General features: G+C 50.2%; 1 protein-coding gene across 7 annotated transcripts in view; it reads right to left on the bottom strand.

Annotated features, from left to right (window-relative positions):
- Positions 1-22630, bottom strand: part of ABCC9 (ATP binding cassette subfamily C member 9) — a 112042-nt gene extending 89412 nt beyond the window's left edge. The window contains exon 1 of one of the 7 annotated variants that reach the window (XM_069762781.1): positions 22516-22630. The gene's annotated coding sequence lies outside the window, so the exon portion shown is untranslated. Of the gene's footprint in view, positions 1-13764; positions 14734-19245; positions 19375-22515 lie in introns of those variants that run through there. The other 6 variants (XM_069762784.1, XM_069762786.1, XM_069762782.1 and 3 more) reach the window with 6 other exon arrangements.
- Between the last annotated feature and the right edge of the window lie 283 nt (positions 22631-22913).

Genomic DNA, 22913 nt, shown 5'->3' on the forward strand with positions numbered 1-22913 from the left:
GTACACAGTGACTGCACCAGCAGAATAGTGAGTGCAGCTCTGGAGTATAATACAGGATGTAACTCAGGATCAGTAATGTAATGTATGTGCACAGTGACTGCACCAGCAGAATAGTGAGTGCAGCTCTGGGGTACAATATAGGATGTAACTCAGGATCAGTAATGTAATGTATGTACACAGTGACTGCACCAGCAGAATAGTGAGTGCAGCTCTGGAGTATAATACAGGATGTAGCTCAGGATCAGTAATGTAATGTATGTACACAGTGACTGCACCAGCAGAATAGTGAGTGCTGCTCTGGAGTATAATACAGGATGTAACTCAGGATCAGTAATGTATGTACACAGTGACTGCACCAGCAGAATAGTGAGTGCAGCTCTGGAGGATAATACAGGAAGTAACTCAGGATCAGTAATGTAATGTATGTACACAGTGACTGCACCAGCAGAATAGTGAGTGCAGCTCTGGGGTATAATACAGGAAGTAACTCAGGATCAGTAATGTAATGCATGTACACAGTGACTGCACCAGCAGAATAGTGAGCGCAGCTCTGGAGTATAATACAGGATGTAACTGAGGATCAGTAATGTATGTATGTACACAGTGACTGCACCAGCAGAATAGTGAGTGCAGCTCTGGAGTATAATACAGGAGGTAACTCAGGATCAGTAACGTAATGTATGTACACAGTGACTGCACCAGCAGAATAGTGAGTGCAGCTCTGGAGTACAATATAGGATGTAACTCAGGATCAGTAATGTAATGTATGTACACAGTGACTGCACCAGCAGAATACTGAGTGCAGCTCTGGAGTATAATACAGGATGTAACTCAGGATCAGTAATGTATGTACACAGTGACTGCACCAGCAGAATAGTGAGTGCTGCTCTGGAGTATAATACAGGATGTAACTCAGGATCAGTAATGTATGTACACAGTGACTGCACCAGCAGAATAGTGAGTGCAGCTCTGGAGTATAATACAGGAGGTAACTCAGGATCAGTAATGTAATGTATGTACACAGTGACTGCACCAGCAGAATAGTGAGTGCAGCTCTGGGGTATAATACAGGATGTAACTCAGGATCAGTAATGTAATGTATGTACACAGTGACTGCACCAGCAGAATAGTGAGTACAGCTCTGGAGTATAATACAGGAGGTAGCTCAGGATCAGTAATGTAATGTATGTACACAGTGACTGCACAAGCAGAAAAGTGAGTGCAGCTCTGGGGTATAATACAGGAGGTAACTCAGGATCAGTAATGTAATGTATGTACACAGTGACTGCACCAGCAGAATAGTGAGCGCAGCTCTGGGGTATAATACAGGATGTGACTGAGGATCAGTAATGTAATGTATGTACACAGTGACTGCACCAGCAGAATAGTGAGTGCAGCTCTGGGGTATAATACAGGATGTAACTCAGGATCAGTAATGTAATGTATGTACACAGTGACTGCATCAGCAGAATAGTGAGTGCAGCTCTGGAGTATAATACAGGAGGTAACTCAGGATCAGTAATGTAATGTATGTACACAGTGACTGCACCAGCAGAATAGTGAGTGCAGCTCTGGAGTATAATACAGGAGGTAACTCAGGATCAGTAATGTAATGTATGTACACTGTGACTGCACCAGCAGAAAAGTGAGTGCAGCTCTGGGGTATAATACAGGAGGTAACTCAGGATCAGTAATGTAATGTATGTACACAGTGACTGCACCAGCAGAATAGTGAGTGCAGCTCTGGAGTATAATACAGGATGTAACTCAGGATCAGTAATGTAATGTATGTACACAGTGACTGCACCAGCAGAATAGTGAGTGCAGCTCTGGGGTATAATACAGGAGGTAACTCAGGATCAGTAATGTATGTACACAGTGACTGCACCAGCAGAATAGTGAGTGCAGCTCTGGGGTATAATACAGGATGTAACTGAGGATCAGTAATGTAATGTATGTACACAGTGACTGCACCAGCAGAATAGTGAGTACAGCTCTGGAGTATAAGACAGGAGGTAACTCAGGATCAGTAATGTAATGTATGTACACAGTGACTGCACCAGCAGAATAGTGAGTGCAGCTCTGGGGTATAATACAGGAGGTAACTCAGGATCAGTAATGTAATGTATGTACACAATGACTGCACCAGCAGAATAGTGAGTGCAGCTCTGGAGTATAATACAGGAGGTAACTCAGGATCAAAAAATGTAATGTATGTACACAGTGACTGCACCAGCAGAATAGTGAGTGCAGCTCTGGGGTATAATACAGGATGTAACTGAGGATCAGTAATGTAATGTATGTACACAGTGACTGCACCAGCAGAATAGTGAGTACAGCTCTGGAGTATAAGACAGGAGGTAACTCAGGATCAGTAATGTAATGTATGTACACAGTGACTGCACCAGCAGAATAGTGAGTGCAGCTCTGGGGTATAATACAGGAGGTAACTCAGGATCAGTAATGTAATGTATATACACAGTGACTGCACCAGCAGAATAGTGAGTGCAGCTCTGGAGTATAATACAGGATGTAACTCAGGATCAGTAATGTAATGTATGTACACAGTGACTGCACCAGCAGAATAGTGAGTGCAGCTCTGGAGTATAATACAGGATGTAGCTCAGGATCAGTAATGTAATGTATGTACACAGTGACTGCACCAGCAGAATAGTGAGTGCTGCTCTGGAGTATAATACAGGATGTAACTCAGGATCAGTAATGTATGTACACAGTGACTGCACCAGCAGAATAGTGAGTGCAGCTCTGGGGTATAATACAGGATGTAACTGAGGATCAGTAATGTAATGTATGTACACAGTGACTGCACCAGCAGAATAGTGAGTACAGCTCTGGAGTATAAGACAGGAGGTAACTCAGGATCAGTAATGTAATGTATGTACACAGTGACTGCACCAGCAGAATAGTGAGTGCAGCTCTGGGGTATAATACAGGAAGTAACTCAGGATCAGTAATGTAATGTATGTACACAGTGACTGCACCAGCAGAATAGTGAGTGCAGCTCTGGGGTATAATACAGGAAGTAACTCAGGATCAGTAATGTAATGCATGTACACAGTGACTGCACCAGCAGAATAGTGAGCGCAGCTCTGGAGTATAATACAGGATGTAACTGAGGATCAGTAATGTATGTATGTACACAGTGACTGCACCAGCAGAATAGTGAGTGCAGCTCTGGAGTATAATACAGGAGGTAACTCAGGATCAGTAACGTAATGTATGTACACAGTGACTGCACCAGCAGAATAGTGAGTGCAGCTCTGGAGTACAATATAGGATGTAACTCAGGATCAGTAATGTAATGTATGTACACAGTGACTGCACCAGCAGAATACTGAGTGCAGCTCTGGAGTATAATACAGGATGTAACTCAGGATCAGTAATGTATGTACACAGTGACTGCACCAGCAGAATAGTGAGTGCTGCTCTGGAGTATAATACAGGATGTAACTCAGGATCAGTAATGTATGTACACAGTGACTGCACCAGCAGAATAGTGAGTGCAGCTCTGGAGTATAATACAGGAGGTAACTCAGGATCAGTAATGTAATGTATGTACACAGTGACTGCACCAGCAGAATAGTGAGTGCAGCTCTGGGGTATAATACAGGATGTAACTCAGGATCAGTAATGTAATGTATGTACACAGTGACTGCACCAGCAGAATAGTGAGTACAGCTCTGGAGTATAATACAGGAGGTAGCTCAGGATCAGTAATGTAATGTATGTACACAGTGACTGCACAAGCAGAAAAGTGAGTGCAGCTCTGGGGTATAATACAGGAGGTAACTCAGGATCAGTAATGTAATGTATGTACACAGTGACTGCACCAGCAGAATAGTGAGCGCAGCTCTGGGGTATAATACAGGATGTGACTGAGGATCAGTAATGTAATGTATGTACACAGTGACTGCACCAGCAGAATAGTGAGCGCAGCTCTGGGGTATAATACAGGATGTGACTGAGGATCAGTAATGTAATGTATGTACACAGTGACTGCACCAGCAGAATAGTGAGTGCAGCTCTGGGGTATAATACAGGATGTAACTCAGGATCAGTAATGTAATGTATGTACACAGTGACTGCATCAGCAGAATAGTGAGTGCAGCTCTGGAGTATAATACAGGAGGTAACTCAGGATCAGTAATGTAATGTATGTACACAGTGACTGCACCAGCAGAATAGTGAGTGCAGCTCTGGAGTATAATACAGGAGGTAACTCAGGATCAGTAATGTAATGTATGTACACTGTGACTGCACCAGCAGAAAAGTGAGTGCAGCTCTGGGGTATAATACAGGAGGTAACTCAGGATCAGTAATGTAATGTATGTACACAGTGACTGCACCAGCAGAATAGTGAGTGCAGCTCTGGAGTATAATACAGGATGTAACTCAGGATCAGTAATGTAATGTATGTACACAGTGACTGCACCAGCAGAATAGTGAGTGCAGCTCTGGGGTATAATACAGGAGGTAACTCAGGATCAGTAATGTATGTACACAGTGACTGCACCAGCAGAATAGTGAGTGCAGCTCTGGGGTATAATACAGGATGTAACTGAGGATCAGTAATGTAATGTATGTACACAGTGACTGCACCAGCAGAATAGTGAGTACAGCTCTGGAGTATAAGACAGGAGGTAACTCAGGATCAGTAATGTAATGTATGTACACAGTGACTGCACCAGCAGAATAGTGAGTGCAGCTCTGGGGTATAATACAGGAGGTAACTCAGGATCAGTAATGTAATGTATGTACACAGTGACTGCACCAGCAGAATAGTGAGTGCAGCTCTGGAGTATAATACAGGAGGTAACTCAGGATCAGTAATGTAATGTATGTACACAGTGACTGCACCAGCAGAATAGTGAGTGCAGCTCTGGAGTATAATACAGGATGAAACTCAGGATCAGTAATGTAATGTATGTACACAGTGACTGCACCAGCAGAATAGTGAGCGCAGCTCTGGAGTATAATACAGGATGTAACTCAGGATCAGTAATGTAATGTATGTACACAGTGACTGCACCAGCAGAATAGTGAGTGCAGCTCTGGGGTATAATACAGGATGTAACTCAGAATCAGTAATGTAATGTATGTACACAGTGACTGCACCAGCAGAATAGTGAGTGCAGCTCTGGGGTATAATACAGGATGTAACTCAGGATCAGTAATGTAATGTATGTACACAGTGACTGCACCAGCAGAATAGTGAGTGCAGCTCTGGAGTATAATGCAGGAGGTAACTCAGGATCAGTAATGTAATATATGTACACAGTGACTGCACCAGCAGAATAGTGAGCGCAGCTCTGGAGTATAATACAGGATGTAACTCAGGATCAGTAATGTAATGTATGTACACAGTGACTGCACCAGCAGAATAGTGAGTGCAGCTCTGGAGTATAATACAGGATGTAACTCAGGATCAGTAATGTAATGTATGTATGCAGTGACTGCACCAGCAGAATAGTGAGTGCAGCTCTGGACTATAATACAGGAGGTAACTCAGGATCAGTAATGTAATGTATGTACACAGTGACTGCACCAGCAGAATAGTGAATGCTGCTCTGAAGTATAACTCTGGATTCTACACAGTCTTTGCACCCCTGATGACAGTGATCACACAGGGATGTATAATAACTGGTTCCTGGGATTACACTCCCATCATCCATTGTGCGATAAATGATTGGGAAAAATACACATTTTTTCAGTCGGTAAATGAGGACAAATTGAACAAGAAACAACCGTCCAGAAATGTCTGGAACCAGTGGAAGCGGAAAACTGCGGTTTATGCTAGAGGAAAATAATGTATATAATGTACAGGGGGATACGATATATACCATATACAGGGGGATACAATATATATATATATAATGTACAGGGGGATACGATATATACCATATACAGGAGGATACGATATATACCATATGCAGGGGGATAAGATATATACCATATATAGGGGGATATGATATACGCCATTTACAGAGGGAACATTGAACACTGTCCGGTGTTTTGCACAAATAGAAAACTCTAAATATTGTGATACATATTATCAATAGATCAATGATTTCACAACATGGAGCCGGTCCAGGGTAACAAGGTCCAGGGGGCAGCAGGGGTTAATGTGCAGCCTCCAACAGTCCTGATCCGGACTAGAGGAATGATGAGAACATTCAGAAACCAGCACTGACCCCACACTGTCCCTTCCTGACACAGACCTCCGCATTGGTCCCACCAGCACTGACACCGCACTGTCCCTTCCTGACACAGACCTCCGCATTGGTCCCACCAGCACTGACACCGCACTGTCCCTTCCTGACACAGACCTCCGCATTGGTCCCACCAGCACTGACACCATACTGTCCCTTCCTGACACAGACCTCCGCATTGGTCCCACCAGCACTGACACCGCACTGTCCCTTCCTGACACAGACCTCCACATTGGTCCCACCAGCACTGACCCCACACTGTCTCTTCCTGACACAGACCTCCGCATTGGTCCCACCAGCACTGACCCCACACTGTCCCTTCCTGACACAGACCTCCGCATTGGTCCCACCAGCACTGACACCGCACTGTCCCTTCCTGACACAGACCTCCACATTGGTCCCACCAGCACTGACCCCACACTGTCTCTTCCTGACACAGACCTCCGCATTGGTCCCACCAGCACTGACATCGCACTGTCCCTTCGTGACACAGACCTCCACATTGGTCCCACCAGCACTGACCCCACACTGCCCCTTCCTGACACAGACCTCCGCATTGGTCCCACCAGCACTGACCCCACACTGCCCCTTCCTGACACAGACCTCCGCATTGGTGCCACCAGCACTGACCCCATACTGTCCCTTCCTGACACAGACCTCCGCATTGGTCCCACCAGCACTGACCCCACGCTGCCCCTTCCTGACACAGACCTCCACATTGGTGCCACCAGCACTGACCCCATACTGTCCCTTCCTGGCACAGACCTCCACATTGGTCCCACCAGCACTGACCTCACACTGTCCCTTCCTGACACAGACCTCCACATTGGTCCCACCAGCACTGACACCGCACTGTCCCTTCCTGACACAGACCTCCACATTGGTCCCACCAGCACTGACCCCACACTGTCCCTTCCTGACACAGACCTCCGCATTGGTCCCACCAGCACTGACCCCACATTGCCCCTTCCTGACACAGACCTCCGCATTGGTGCCACCAGCACTGACCCCATACTGTCCCTTCCTGACACAGACCTCCGCATTGGTCCCACCAGCACTAACGCCACACTGTCCCTTCCTGGCACAGACCTCCACATTGGTCCCACCAGCACTGACCCCACACTGTCCCTTCCTGACACAGACCTCCACATTGGTCCCACCAGCACTGACACCGCACTGTCTCTTCCTGACACAGACCTCCGCATTGGTCCCACCAGCACTGACCCCACACTGTTTCTTCCTGACACAGACCTCCGCATTGGTCCCACCAGCACTGACACCGCACTGTCCCTTCCTGACACAGACCTCCGCATTGGTCCCACCAGCACTGACACCGCACTGTCCCTTCCTGACACAGACCTCCACATTGGTCCCACCAGCACTGACCCCACACTGTCTCTTCCTGACACAGACCTCCGCATTGGTCCCACCAGCACTGACACCGCACTGTCCCTTCGTGACACAGACCTCCACATTGGTCCCACCAGCACTGACCCCACACTGCCCCTTCCTGACACAGACCTCCGCATTGGTGCCACCAGCACTGACCCCATACTGTCCCTTCCTGACACAGACCTCCGCATTGGTCCCACCAGCACTGACCCCACACTGCCCCTTCCTGACACAGACCTCCACATTGGTGCCACCAGCACTGACCCCATACTGTCCCTTCCTGACACAGACCTCCGCATTGGTCCCAACAGCACTGACACCGCACTGTCCCTTCCTGGCACAGACCTCCGCATTGGTCCCAACAGCACTGACACCGCACTGTCCCTTCCTGGCACAGACCTCCACATTGGTCCCACCAGCACTGACCCCACACTGTCCCTTCCTGACACAGACCTCCACATTGATCCCACCAGCACTGACCCCACACTGTCCCTTCCTGACACAGACCTCTGCATTTGTCCCACCAGCACTGACCCCACACTGCCCCTTCCTGACACAGACCTCTGCATTGGTGCCACCAGCACTGACCCCATACTGTCCCTTCCTGGCACAGACCTCCACATTGGTCCCACCAGCACTGACCCCACACTGTCCCTTCCTGGCACAGACCTCCACATTGGTCCCACCAGCACTGACCCCACACTGTCCCTTCCTGACACAGACCTCCACATTGGTCCCACCAGCACTGACCTCACACTGTCCCTTCCTGACACAGACCTCCACATTGGTCCCACCAGCACTGACACCGCACTGTCTCTTCCTGACACAGACCTCCGCATTGGTCCCACCAGCACTGACCCCACACTGTCTCTTCCTGACACAGACCTCCGCATTGGTCCCACCAGCACTGACACCGCACTGTCCCTTCCTGACACAGACCTCCGCATTGGTCCCACCAGCACTGACACCGCACTGTCCCTTCCTGACACAGACCTCCACATTGGTCCCACCAGCACTGACCCCACACTGTCTCTTCCTGACACAGACCTCCGCATTGGTCCCACCAGCACTGACCCCACACTGTCTCTTCCTGACACAGACCTCCGCATTGGTCCCACCAGCACTGACACCGCACTGTCCCTTCCTGACACAGACCTCCACATTGGTCCCACCAGCACTGACCCCACACTGTCTCTTCCTGACACAGACCTCCGCATTGGTCCCACCAGCACTGACACCGCACTGTCCCTTCGTGACACAGACCTCCACATTGGTCCCACCAGCACTGACCCCACACTGCCCCTTCCTGACACAGACCTCCGCATTGGTGCCACCAGCACTGACCCCATACTGTCCCTTCCTGACACAGACCTCCGCATTGGTCCCACCAGCACTGACCCCACACTGCCCCTTCCTGACACAGACCTCCACATTGGTGCCACCAGCACTGACCCCATACTGTCCCTTCCTGACACAGACCTCCGCATTGGTCCCAACAGCACTGACACCGCACTGTCCCTTCCTGGCACAGACCTCCGCATTGGTCCCAACAGCACTGACACCGCACTGTCCCTTCCTGGCACAGACCTCCACATTGGTCCCACCAGCACTGACCCCACACTGTCCCTTCCTGACACAGACCTCCACATTGATCCCACCAGCACTGACCCCACACTGTCCCTTCCTGACACAGACCTCCACATTGATCCCACCAGCACTGACCCCACACTGTCCCTTCCTGACACAGACCTCTGCATTTGTCCCACCAGCACTGACCCCACACTGCCCCTTCCTGACACAGACCTCTGCATTGGTGCCACCAGCACTGACCCCATACTGTCCCTTCCTGGCACAGACCTCCACATTGGTCCCACCAGCACTGACCCCACACTGTCCCTTCCTGGCACAGACCTCCACATTGGTCCCACCAGCACTGACCCCACACTGTCCCTTCCTGACACAGACCTCCACATTGGTCCCACCAGCACTGACCTCACACTGTCCCTTCCTGACACAGACCTCCACATTGGTCCCACCAGCACTGACACCGCACTGTCTCTTCCTGACACAGACCTCCGCATTGGTCCCACCAGCACTGACCCCACACTGTCTCTTCCTGACACAGACCTCCGCATTGGTCCCACCAGCACTGACACCGCACTGTCCCTTCCTGACACAGACCTCCGCATTGGTCCCACCAGCACTGACACCGCACTGTCCCTTCCTGACACAGACCTCCACATTGGTCCCACCAGCACTGACCCCACACTGTCTCTTCCTGACACAGACCTCCGCATTGGTCCCACCAGCACTGACCCCACACTGTCTCTTCCTGACACAGACCTCCGCATTGGTCCCACCAGCACTGACCCCACACTGTCCCTTCCTGACACAGACCTCCACATTGGTCCCACCAGCACTGACCCCACACTGTCTCTTCCTGACACAGACCTCCGCATTGGTCCCACCAGCACTGACCCCACACTGTCTCTTCCTGACACAGACCTCCGCATTGGTCCCACCAGCACTGACACCGCACTGTCCCTTCGTGACACAGACCTCCACATTGGTCCCACCAGCACTGACCCCACACTGCCCCTTCCTGACACAGACCTCCGCATTGGTGCCACCAGCACTGACCCCATACTGTCCCTTCCTGACACAGACCTCCGCATTGGTCCCACCAGCACTGACGCCACACTGTCCCTTCCTGGCACAGACCTCCACATTGGTCCCACCAGCACTGACCCCACACTGCCCCTTTATGACACAGACCTCCGCATTGGTCCCACCAGCACTGACCCCACACTGCCCCTTTATGACACAGACCTCCGCATTGGTGCCACCAGCACTGACCCCACACTGTCCCTTCCTGACACAGACCTCCGCATTGGTGCCACCAGCACTGACCCCACACTGTCCCTTCCTGACACAGATCTCTGCATTGGTCCCACCAGCACTGACCTCAGACTGTCCCTTCCTGACACAGACCTCCGCATTGGTCCCACCAGCACTGACCCCACACTGTCCCTTCCTGACACAGACCTCCGCATTGGTCCCACCAGCACTGACCCCACACTGCCCCTTCTTGACACAGACCTCCACATTGGTGCCACCAGCACTGACCCCATACTGTCCCTTCCTGGCACAGACCTCCACATTGGTCCCACCAGCACTGACCTCACACTGTCCCTTCCTGACACAGACCTCCACATTGGTCCCACCAGCACTGACCCCACACTGTCCCTTTCTGACACAGACCTCCACATTGGTCCCACCAGCACTGACCCCACACTGTCCCTTCCTGACACAGACCTCCGCATTGGTCCCACCAGCACTGACCCCACACTGCCCCTTCCTGACACAGACCTCCGCATTGGTGCCACCAGCACTGACCCCATACTGTTCCTTCCTGACACAGACCTCCGCATTGGTCCCACCAGCACTGACGCCACACTGTCCCTTCCTGGCAGACCTCCACATTGGTCCCACCAGCACTGACCCCACACTGTCCCTTCCTGACACAGACCTCCACATTGGTCCCACCAGCACTGACACCGCACTGTCTCTTCCTGACACAGACCTCCGCATTGGTCCCACCAGCACTGACCCCACACTGTCTCTTCCTGACACAGACCTCCGCATTGGTCCCACCAGCACTGACACCGCACTGTCCCTTCCTGACACAGACCTCCGCATTGGTCCCACCAACACTGACACCGCACTGTCCCTTCCTGACACAGACCTCCACATTGGTCCCACCAGCACTGACCCCACACTGTCTCTTCCTGACACAGACCTCCGCATTGGTCCCACCAGCACTGACACCGCACTGTCCCTTCGTGACAGACCTCCACATTGGTCCCACCAGCACTGACCCCACACTGCCCCTTCCTGACACAGACCTCCGCATTGGTGCCACCAGCACTGACCCCATACTGTCCCTTCCTGACACAGACCTCCGCATTGGTCCCACCAGCACTGACCCCACACTGCCCCTTCCTGACACAGACCTCCACATTGGTGCCACCAGCACTGACCCCATACTGTCCCTTCCTGACACAGACCTCCGCATTGGTCCCAACAGCACTGACACCGCACTGTCCCTTCCTGGCACAGACTTCCACATTGGTCCCACCAGCACTGACCTCACACTGTCCCTTCCTGACACAGACCTCCACATTGGTCCCACCAGCACTGACCCCACACTGTCCCTTCCTGACACAGACCTCCACATTGATCCCACCAGCACTGACCCCATACTGTCCCTTCCTGACAGACCTCTGCATTGGTCCCACCAGCACTGACCCCACACTGCCCCTTCCTGACACAGACCTCCGCATTGGTGCCACCAGCACTGACCCCATACTGTCCCTTCCTGACACAGACCTCCGCATTGGTCCCACCAGCACTGACGCCACACTGTCCCTTCCTGGCACAGACCTCCACATTGGTCCCACCAGCACTGACCCCACACTGCCCCTTTATGACACAGACCTCCGCATTGGTCCCACCAGCACTGACCCCACACTGCCCCTTTATGACACAGACCTCCGCATTGGTGCCACCAGCACTGACCCCACACTGTCCCTTCCTGACACAGACCTCCGCATTGGTGCCACCAGCACTGACCCCACACTGTCCCTTCCTGACACAGATCTCTGCATTGGTCCCACCAGCACTGACCTCAGACTGTCCCTTCCTGACACAGACCTCCGCATTGGTCCCACCAGCACTGACCCCACACTGTCCCTTCCTGACACAGACCTCCGCATTGGTCCCACCAGCACTGACCCCACACTGCCCCTTCTTGACACAGACCTCCGCATTGGTCCCACCAGCACTGACCCCACACTGTCCCTTCCTGACACAGATCTCTGCATTGGTCCCACCAGCACTGACCTCAGACTGTCCCTTCCTGACACAGACCTCCGCATTGGTCCCACCAGCACTGACCCCACACTGCCCCTTCTTGACACAGACCTCTGCATTGGTCCCACCAGCACTGACCCCACACTGTCCCTTCCTGACACAGACCTCCGCATTGGTCCCACCAGCACTGACCCCACACTGTCTCTTCCTGACACAGATCTCTGCATTGGTCCCACCAGCACTGACCTCAGACTGTCCCTTCCTGACACAGACCTCCGCATTGGTCCCACCAGCACTGACCCCACACTGTCCCTTCCTGACACAGACCTCCGCATTGGTCCCACCAGCACTGACCCCACACTGCCCCTTCCTGACACAGACCTCCGCATTGGTCCCACCAGCACTGACCCCACACTGTCCCTTCCTGACACAGACCTCCACATTGGTCCCACCAGCACTGACCCCACACTGTCCCTTCCTGACACAGATCTCTGCATTGGTCCCACCAGCACTGACCCCTCCGGCACTGACCCACCAGCACTAATCCCCCAGCACTGACCCCACACTGTCTCTTCCTGACACAGACCTCCACGTTGGTCCCACCAGCACTGACCCCACACTGCCCCTTCCTGACACAGACCTCTGCATTGGTCCCACCTGCACTGACCCCACACTGTCCCTTCCTGACACAGACCTCCACGTTGGTCCCACCAGCACTGACCCCACACTGTTCCTTCCTGACACAGACCTCCACATTGGTCCCACCAGCACTGACCCCACACTGTCCCTTCCTGACACAGACCTCCACGTTGGTCCCACCAGCACTGACCCCACACTGTTCCTTCCTGACACAGACCTCCGCATTGGTCCCACCTGCACTGACCCCACACTGTCCCTTCCTGACACAGACCTCCACGTTGGTCCCACCAGCACTGACCCCACACTGTTCCTTCCTGACACAGACCTCCACATTGGTCCCACCAGCACTGACCCCACACTGCCCCTTCCTGACACAGACCTCCACATTGGTCCCACCAGCACTGACCCCACACTGTCCCTTCCTGACACAGATCTCTGCATTGGTCCCACCAGCACTGACCCCTCCGGCACTGACCCTCCAGCACTGACCCCTCCGCCACTGACCCTCCAGCACTGACCCTCCAGCACTGACCCCTCCGCCACTGACCCACCAGCACTGACCCCTCCGGTACTGACCCCCAGCAATAGCCCCTCCGGTACTGACCCCCAGCACTGTCACCCGGGCTCCTACCTTGTGGAGTGACTCCAGGTACCAGCTGGGGACAGGGCAGATATGGATCTGGGGCTCCGGTCACTCGCCTCTGGGGGCTCCTCTCCCTTGGCACTGGGGGCTTTGGTCACTCGCCTCTGGGGGCTCCTATGACTCGTCTCTGGGGGCTTCGGTCATATGCCTCTGGGGGCTCCTATGACTCGTCTCTGGGGGCTTCGGTCATATGCCTCTGGGGGCTCCTGTCACTTGGCTCTGGGGGCTCCGGTCACTCGCCTTTGGGGGCTCTGTTCACACACCTCTGGGGGCTCCAGTCACTTGCCTCTGGGGGCTCCAGTCACTTGGCTCTGGGAGCTTCGGTCACACTCTTCTGGGGGCTTCGGTCACTCGCCTCTGGGGGCTCCAGTCACTTGGCTCTGGGGGCTTCGGTCACTCGCCTCTGGGGACTCCAGTCACTTGGCTCTGGGGGCTTGGGTCACACTCTTCTGGGGGCTTCGGTCACTCGCCGTTGGGGGCTCTGTTCACACACCTCTGGGGGCTCCAGTCACTCGCCTCTGGGGGCTCCAGTCACTTGGCTCTGGGGGCTTCGGTCACACTCTTCTGGGGGCTTCAGTCACTTGGCTCTGGGGGCTTCGGTCACACTCTTCTGGGGGCTTCAGTCACTTGGCTCTGGGGGCTTCGGTCAGGTCACTCGCCTCTGGGGGCTCCAGTCACTTGGCTCTGGGGGCTTTGGTCACACTCTTCTGGGGGCTTCGGTCACTCGCCTTTGGGGGCTCTGTTCACACACCTCTGGGGGCTCCAGTCACTCGCCTTTGGGGGCTCCAGTCACTTGGCTCTGGGGGCTTCGGTCACTCGCCTCTGGGGGCTCCAGTCACTTGGCTCTGGGGCTTCGGTCTCACGGCTGCCGAGGTTGGAGAGGGATTATTTTTAGGCTGTGAGATCAGCTGCTGCCTCCTCTCCAGTTTCCTCTTGGATCTTCTGCTCCCAAATTATGCGGAGAATCTCAAGAGCCGGAGAGGAAACAGGAGCGTCAGCAGCAGCTCTGGGGGTCCGGGCTTCTGCTCCTGGTGGGGAATACTCCATCACACGGGACTTATTTTGGGGTTCACCTTTACATGCTGAGAGGCTCCAGATATCGGGGGCTTATTGACATCGGCTGATCTGGGGTTCAGTGACAAGACATGATGGGGGCACTCCAGATATTGTGCTGCAGGGAGACAGGATGACTCCTGGGGGCTGCTGATCGGGGGCTAATTATTGCAGGGGGCTTCTGATTGGGGGGCTACTAAGTAGAGGTGGCTGCTAATAGGGGTGCTTTATTAAATGAACATTACAGAGCTTCTCCTGTATGTGAGCCCCTCTGACCTGTATCTGGGGATAGGCATCTTCTGGGGAAAAGATCAGTGGTGTAGGCTCTATTAAAAGAGAGACCCAAGAGGTGTGCAGCAAGCGGGGGGACGAAGAAGTTCGGGGGGCACAGAGATTATTACATCTGCACCGTACAGCGACACACAGCGCCCCCCGCAGTCATATACAAAGTAATGGCTAAATTATACCATCCATACACAGTGATCCCACCAGCAGAACAGTGAGTGCAGCTCTGGGGTATAATACAGGATGTAACTCAGGATCAGTAATGTAATGTATGTACACAGTGACTGCACCAGCAGAATAGTGAGTGCAGCTCTGGAGTATAATACAGGAGGTAACTCAGGATCAGTAATGTAATATATGTACACAGTGATCCCACCAGCAGAATAGTGAGTGCAGCTCTGGAGTATAATACAGGATGTAACTCAGGATCAGTAATGTAATGTATGTACACAGTGATCCCACCAGCAGAACAGTGAGTGCAGCTCTGGAGTATAATACAGGATGTAACTCAGGATCAGTAATGTAATATATGTACACAGTGATCCCACCAGCAGAATAGTGAGTGCAGCTCTGGAGTATAATACAGGATGTAACTCAGGATCAGTAATGTAATGTATGTACACAGTGATCCCACCAGCAGAACAGTGAGTGCAGCTCTGGAGTATAATACAGGATGTAACTCAGGATCAGTAATGTAATATATGTACACAGTGATCCCACCAGCAGAATAGTGAGTGCAGCTCTGGAGGATAATACAGGATGTAACTCAGGATCAGTAATGTAATGTATGTACACAGTGACTGCACCAGCAGAATAGTGAGTACAGCTCTGGGGTATAATACAGGATGTAACTCAGGATCAGTAATGTAATGTATGTACACAGTGACTGCACCAGCAGAATAGTGAGTGCAGCTCTGGGGTATAATACAGGATGTAACTCAGGATCAGTAATGTAATGTATGTACACAGTGACTGCACCAGCAGAATAGTGAGTGCAGCTCTGGGATATAACACAGGAGGTAACTCAGGATCAGTAATGTAATGTATGTACACAGTGACTGCACCAGCAAAATAGTGAGTGCAGCTCTGGGGTATAATACAGGATGTAACTCAGGATCAGTAATGTATGTACACAGTGACTGCACCAGCAGAATAGTGAGTGCAGCTCTGGAGTATAATACAGGAGGTAACTCAGGATCAGTAATGTATGTACACAGTGACCGCACCAGCAGAATAGTGAGTGCAGCTCTGGGGTATAATACAGGAGGTAACTCAGGATCAGTAATGTAATGTATGTACACAGTGACTGCACCAGCAGAATAGTGAGTGCAGCTCTGGGGTATAATACAGGATGTAACTCAGGATCAGTAATGTAATGTATGTACACAGTGACTGCACCAGCAGAATAGTGAGTGCAGCTCTGGAGTATAATACAGGAGGTAACTCAGGATCAGTAATGTAATGTATGTACACAGTGACTGCACCAGCAGAATAGTGAGTGCAGCTCTGGAGTATAATACAGGATGTAACTCAGGATCAGTAATGTAATGTATGTACACAGTGACTGCACCAGCAGAATAGTGAGTGCAGCTCTGGAGTATAATACAGGATGTAACTCAGGATCAGTAATGTAATGTATGTACACAGTGACTGCACCAGCAGAATAGTGAGTGCAGCTCTGGAGTATAATACAGGATGTAACTCAGGATCAGTAATGTAATGTATGTACACAGTGACTGCACCAGCAGAATAGTGAGTGCAGCTCTGGAGTATAATACAGGATGTAATGCAGGATCAGTAATGTAATGTATGTACACAGTGACTGCACCAGCAGAATAGTGAGTGCAGCTCTGGGGTATAATACAGGATGTAATGCAGGATCAGTAATGTAATGTATGTACACAGTGACTGCACCAGCAGAATAGCGAGTGCAGCTCTGAGGTATAATACAGGATGTAACTCAGGATCAGTAATGTAATGTATGCACACAGTGACTGCACCAACAGAATAGTGAGTGCAGCTCTGGAGTATAATACAGGAGGTAACTCAGGATCAGCAATGTAATGTATGTACACAGTGACTGCACCAGCAGAATAGTGAGTGCAGCTTTGGAGTATAATACAGGAAGTAACTCAGGATCAGTAATGCAATGTATGTACACAGTGACTGCACCAGCAGAATAGTGAGTGCAGCTCTGGGGTATAATACAGGATGTAACTCAGGATCAGTAATGTAATGTATGTACACAGTGACTGCACCAGCAGAATAGTGAGTGCAGCTCTGGAGTATAATACAGGATGTAACTCAGGATCAGTAATGTAATGTATGCACACAGTGACTGCACCAGCAGAATAGTGAGTGCAGCTCTGGAGTATAATACAGGATGTAACTCAGGATCAGTAATGTAATGTATGTACACAGTGACTGCACCAACAGAATAGTGAGTGCAGCTCTGGAGTATAATACAGGAGGTAACTCAGGATCAGTAATGCAATGTATGTACACAGTGACTGCACCAGCAGAATAGTGAGTGCAGCTCTGGGATATAATACAGGAGGTAACTCAGGATCAGTAATGTAATGTATGTACACAGTGACTGCACCAGCAGAATAGTGAGTGCAGCTCTGGGGTATAATGCAGGATGTAACTCAGGATCAGTAATGTAATGTATGTACACAGTGACTGCACCAGCAGAATAGTGAGTGCAGCTCTGGGGTATAATACAGGATGTAACTCAGGATCAGTAATGTAATGTATGTACACAGTGACTGCACCAGCAGAATAGTGAGTGCAGCTCTGGGGTATAATACAGGATGTAACTCAGGATCAGTAATGTAATGTATGTACACAGTGACTGCACCAGCAGAATAGTGAGTGCAGCTCTGGGGTATAATACAGGATATAACTCAGGATCAGTAATGTAATGTATGTACACAGTGACTGCACCAGCAGAATAGTGAGTGCAGCTCTGGGGTATAATACAGGATGTAACTCAGGATCAGTAATGTAATGTATGTACACAGTGACTGCACCAGCAGAATAGTGAGTGCAGCTGTGGGGTATAATACAGGATGTAACTCAGGATCAGTAATGTAATGTATGTACACAGTGACTGCACCAACAGAATAGTGAGTGCAGCTCTGGGGTATAATACAGGATGTAACTCAGGATCAGTAATGTATGTATACAGTGACTGCACCAGCAGAATAGTGAGTGCAGCTCTGGGATATAACACAGGAGGTAACTCAGGATCAGTAATGTAATGTATGTACACAGTGACTGCACCAGCAGAATAGTGATTGCAGCTCTGGGGTATAATACAGGATGTAACTCAGGATCAGTAATGTAATGTATGTACACAGCGACTGCACCAGCAGAATAGTGAGTGCAGCTCTGGAGTATAATACAGGATGTAACTCAGGATCAGTAATGTAATGTATGTACACAGTGACTGCACCAGCAGAATAGTGATTGCAGCTCTGGGGTATAACACAGGAGGTAACTCAGGATCAGTAATGTAATGTATGTACACAGTGACTGCACCAGCAGAATAGTGAGTGCAGCTCTGGAGTATAATACAGGATGTAACTCAGGATCAGTAATGTAATGTATGTACACAGTGACTGCACCAGCAGAATAGTGATTGCAGCTCTGGGGTATAACACAGGAGGTAACTCAGGATCAGTAATGTAATGTATGTACACAGTGACTGCACCAGCAGAATAGTGAGTGCAGCTGTGGGGTATAATACAGGGTGTATAGTGACCCTGCACAGGTCACGTGGTGGCAGCCGGCATCTCCCGCAGCAGGATGTCAGCAGACAGCGCCCCCTGCCGGCCGCACAGCACAGTGTGCCGGTATTTATGCTCCCTGTGATACAATGTACAGATTTCTCCTCACATTTATGTAGATACATTTCTAGTAACACAGACACACTGACCCTTCCCTCCCATACAGACACTGCGCACCCCCTGTACTGCCCCTGATTCCCACAGCCATCACCCGGTGCCGGAATGGCCCCATCCTCCGCTAATGATGAGAAACATCCGACACCCACAGCTGTGACCCAACATCCCACACCAGGAGGTGACGACAACCCTCATCCTCCACCCGAGCTTCTCCGCTACTCACTGAGGAGACACCGGCTCCGGGATGAAGAGAGCGAAGTGCAGCCCTGCGATGGGGGAGGGGAGACCGACACGGGAGGGGGAGTGACTGCACCGCACACAGGATGGCACCCCCTGCCCGGAGACCACCCTGTGCCCAAGAGAGCGACCACAGCAGGACCCCCGAAAGAGGAGTGCCCATCTATAAGTGGTGCAGAAGACCCCCATCATCACACAGCAGAGAACACAGGAAAACACACTGTGCTGCTCCTGGGACCCCCAAAATCTATACACACCTGACCCTACACTGGTGATATAAACCCCAGAGCTGCACTCACTATTCTGCTGGTGCAGTCACTGTGTACATACAATACATTACTGATCCTGCGTTACCTCCTGTATTATACTCCAGAGCTGCACTCACTATTCTGCTGGTGCAGTCACTGTGTACATACAATACATTACTGATCCTGAGTTACCTCCTGTATTATACTCCAGAGCTGCGCTCACTATTCTGCTGGTGCAGTCACTGTGTACATACAATACATTACTGATCCTGAGTTACCTCCTGTATTATACTCCAGAGCTGCGCTCACTATTCTGCTGGTGCAGTCACTGTGTACATACAATACATTACTGATCCTGAGTTACCTCCTGTATTATAACCAGAGCTGCACTCACTATTCTGCTGGTGCAGTCACTGTGTACATACATTACATTACTGATCCTGAGTTACATCCTGTATTATACCCCAGAGCTGCACTCATTATTCTGCTGGTGCAGTCACTGTGTACATACATTACATTACTGATCCTGAGTCACATCCTGTATTATACCCCAGAGCTGCACTCACTATTCTGCTGGTGCAGTCACTGTGTACATACAATACATTACTGATCCTGAGTTACCTCCTGTATTATTCTCCAGAGCTGCACTCACTATTCTGCTGGTGCAGTCACTGTGTACATACAATACATTACTGATCCTGAGTAACCTCCTGTATTATACTCCAGAGCTGCGCTCACTATTCTGCTGGTGCAGTCACTGTGTACATACAATACATTACTGATCCTGAGTTACCTCCTGTATTATAACCAGAGCTGCACTCACTATTCTGCTGGTGCAGTCACTGTGTACATACAATACATTACTGATCCTGAGTTACCTCCTGTATTATAACCAGAGCTGCACTCACTATTCTGCTGGTGCAGTCACTGTGTACATACATTACATTACTGATCCTGAGTTACATCCTGTATTATACCCCAGAGCTGCACTCATTATTCTGCTGGTGCAGTCACTGTGTACATACATTACATTACTGATCCTGAGTCACATCCTGTATTATACCCCAGAGCTGCACTCACTATTCTGCTGGTGCAGTCACTGTGTACATACATTACATTACTGATCCTGAGTTACATCCTGTATTATACCCCAGAGCTGCACTCATTATTCTGCTGGTGCAGTCACTGTGTACATACATTACATTACTGATCCTGAGTTACATCCTGTATTATACTCCAGAGCTGCACTCATTATTCTGCTGGTGCAGTCACTGTGTACATTACATTACTGATCCTGAGTTACATCCTCTGTTATACCCCAGAGCTGCACTCATTATTCTGCTGGTGCAGTCACTGTGTACATACAATACATTACTGATCCTGAGTTACCTCCTGTATTATACTCCAGAGCTGCACTCACTATTCTGCTGGTGCAGTCACTGTGTACATACATTACATTACTGATCCTGAGTTACCTCCTGTATTATACTCCAGAGCTGCACTCACTATTCTGCTGGTGCAGTCACTGTGTACATACATTACATTACTGATCCTGAGTTACCTCCTGTATTATCCTCCAGAGCTGCACTCACTATTCTGCTGGTGCAGTCACTGTGTACATACATTACATTACTGATCCTGAGTTACCTCCTGTATTATAACCAGAGCTGCGCTCACTATTCTGCTGGTGCAGTCACTGTGTACATTACATTACATATCCTGAGTTACATCCTCTGTTATACCCCAGAGCTGCACTCATTATTCTGCTGGTGCAGTCACTGTGTACATACATTACTGATCCTGAGTTACATCCTGTATTATACCCTAGAGCTGCACTCACTATTCTGCTGGTGCAGTCACTGTGTACATACATTACATTACTGATCCTGAGTTACATCCTGTATTATACCCCAGAGCTGCACTCACTATTCTGCTGGTGCAGTCACTGTGTACATACATTACATTACTGATCCTGAGTTACATCCTGTATTATACCCCAGAGCTGCACTCACTATTCTGCTGGTGCAGCCACTGTGTACATACATTACATTACTGATCCTGAGTTACATCCTGTATTATACCCCAGAGCTGCACTCACTATTCTGCTGGTGCAGTCACTGTGTACATACATTACATTACTGATCCTGAGTTACATCCTGTATTATACCCCAGAGCTGCACTCACTATTCTGCTGGTGCAGTCACTGTGTACATACATTACTGATCCTGAGTTACCTCCTGTATTATACCCCAGAGCTGCACTCACTATTCTGCTGGTGCAGTCACTGTGTACATACATTACATTACTGATCCTGAGTTACATCCTGTATTATACTCCAGAGCTGCACTCACTATTCTGCTGGTGCAGTCACTGTGTACATACATTACATTACTGATCCTGAGTTACATCCTGTATTATACCCCAGAGCTGCACTCACTGTTCTGCTGGTGCAGTCACAGTGTTCATTGTCATGAGCCGGGGTTGTTTGGTTGCCCCTTGTTCCTTCTGAAGGGGATTTAGCTATATCCCACTTTCCAGCTACGGTTTGAAACTTGCAGCTTTCTGGCGCCCCCTTACCCTCAGGTCAGACCTGGTACTGCATCTAGGGTAATTAGTCACCAGAAAGGCTGCCTTACTTTGTACTGGCTAATGTGCACGCTATAGCGACGGCGATATAACTACTCCCACTCAGGCGGGAACAATAATTATCAACGCCATCCGTCGCTACCAGGTTCCCCAAATGAACAGGACAAATTCGCTGTAACCAGCTCAGATTCCTTAATTAATAAAGGGGCCGGAGCCAACCTTAATTAGTAGCGTAATTCACTTCAGAGGTCATGACAGTACGCTATAGAGCAAGGAGAAACTAAGCTAGTAATTTTATATATTTAGCTCCAACAGATAGGCAGTGTTTACAAAAGGGTAAAAAGATATTATAAAATGAGACGATTATTTATATACAGACGATTGCAAATAACAAGGGATTAAAGTTGAAAAAAAGCACTTACAGTTCTTTCATATCATTCAATGGTACGCCATGCGGTGGTGGGGGAGGGGACCTTAACCACTTATCTTCAGGTCAGATTACACAGCCTATCGTAGCTGAATACCCGGCAAAAGACCCACCTTTGTCTGGGCCTCTGAGTTTTATACCTTTGCACTAAGGATCTCCCACCGTGGATGACCTCATGGGGTAGCTTAGAGCTATGGAATGCACTCCTCTTTCTTGAGTATATGAAAAACCATTATCCCACATCTTTCGGCGTATGAACCTCGTAGAAAGACGGCACCAGTGTCGTTATGCTCAACGTGACCTAGGGATTCGTTTAAGTATAGACATGGGGTAGCTGGGTGACCCAGTTACGTAGTAATGTGTTTCTCACTTTCTGCAACACGCTGGGCTCCC

Source organism: Ranitomeya imitator, chromosome 4 (assembly GCF_032444005.1).
Source record: "Ranitomeya imitator isolate aRanImi1 chromosome 4, aRanImi1.pri, whole genome shotgun sequence".
Classification (NCBI taxonomy): Eukaryota; Metazoa; Chordata; class Amphibia; order Anura; family Dendrobatidae; genus Ranitomeya; species Ranitomeya imitator.